Raw genomic sequence first — 784 nt, forward strand, 5'->3', positions numbered from 1 at the left:
CCAGTCTGCGAGGTTCCAGGCTCCCCCTGCTCCACGGAGACCTGCCCGCCAGTCCTTTGAAGGCTCAGAGCCCCGACTCGGGTGGTGCCCCTGTCTGGGAGCCATGGAGCCGGTCTGCCGGGTCAGCAGAGGCATGTGGCCAGTGCCCCGAGAGCTGCCATGTGGACACAGCGGTTGGCCACAGAAGGCCTCGGCTGTCCTGAGCTCAGATCTCGGCTGCCGGCCACTGAGGTGGTGGCTTCTGCAGCTGGGTCAGCGTGTCTGGCTTCTCAATGGATTCCAGCTGCTGCTTCTTCGCCCGCTTGAGCTTGGCAGGGTTTCGAATCACTTGGACGATCTTTGCCTCCCGCTCCTCCTCCAGGCGGCGTTTCAAGTTCTCCCTGCAGCGACGCTCCTTCTCCTCCTCCAGGTGCTGGGAAGGTCCTTGGCCAGCTTCCTCTCCTGCCGGTCTTTCATCTTTTGCTGCCGGGATGTGCGCAGGGGCTTGTCCTGAACCATCTGGGAGAACCTCTTCTTTGAGCGGTCCTTCCACACCCGCCCCAGACTTGCACTTCCCCTTTGGGATTATAGGAACCTCCTCCTCCTTCGGCTTCTTGGACGCAGGGGCCTGGGCAGAAGAACTTTTTCACTTCTGTGGCGTGAGGCCTTCTCTTGCCGGCTGCCCGGCTGGAGCTAGCTTGCTCTGCTCCTACTGATCCCGTTGGTAGACGGGCAACTGGGGTGTCAGCTCCTGTAGTGGCTTCAAGGGCTCAGGACCCAGAGATGCTGACCAAGGTAAGGCTCT

The 784-nt window shown here is 61.5% G+C and overlaps 1 pseudogene; it reads right to left on the reverse strand.

The window, feature by feature from the left end:
• Window positions 1–205: 205 nt before the first annotated feature.
• Window positions 206–757, reverse strand: LOC105000583 (annotated as a pseudogene).
• Between the last annotated feature and the right edge of the window lie 27 nt (window positions 758–784).

The sequence above is a fragment of the Bison bison genome, unplaced genomic scaffold (genome assembly GCF_000754665.1).
Source record: "Bison bison bison isolate TAMUID 2011002044 unplaced genomic scaffold, Bison_UMD1.0 scf7180017854327, whole genome shotgun sequence".
In the NCBI taxonomy this organism is placed as follows: Eukaryota; Metazoa; Chordata; class Mammalia; order Artiodactyla; family Bovidae; genus Bison; species Bison bison.